Raw genomic sequence first — 480 nt, 5'->3', positions numbered from 1 at the left:
ATATAGATATATATATATGTGTGTGTGTGTGTATAGAAGGGGTAGAAGGTTGAACAGGGGTAAAGGCCTGTTTGGCAAAGTTGTAGAAAAGGGTACAGTTATAGGTGAAAAATTGAAGGATTGTAGTGAGAGCGAAAGGGGGAGCGAAAGTTTGTGTAGAGTTAATAGAAGTGGGGAGAAAGAGAAAGCATGAAAAGGAGGAACCAAGATTAAAAAAAAAAAAGAATGAACGCGATAGGGGTAAAAGGAAGAGGAGAGATAAAGTATATGACATAAATAGGCATTGAAAGAGAGGGAAAGTTATAGACTGTGTGAGTGAGTGACGAACTGAATGAGAAATAGACTTGAGGGTGAGTGTAATAAAGAAAAATGTGTGAAAAACGACGAAGTGGGAGTAGAGTGAGAGAGAGAGAGACGAAGATATATTGACAAAGAGAGTGAGTGAGAGGGAAATATAAAAGTGAGAGGGGGTAGAAAAAA

The sequence above is a fragment of the Octopus bimaculoides genome, chromosome 7, assembly GCF_001194135.2.
Source record: "Octopus bimaculoides isolate UCB-OBI-ISO-001 chromosome 7, ASM119413v2, whole genome shotgun sequence".
Classification (NCBI taxonomy): Eukaryota; Metazoa; Mollusca; class Cephalopoda; order Octopoda; family Octopodidae; genus Octopus; species Octopus bimaculoides.
This window is presented reverse-complemented; position numbering follows the sequence as displayed.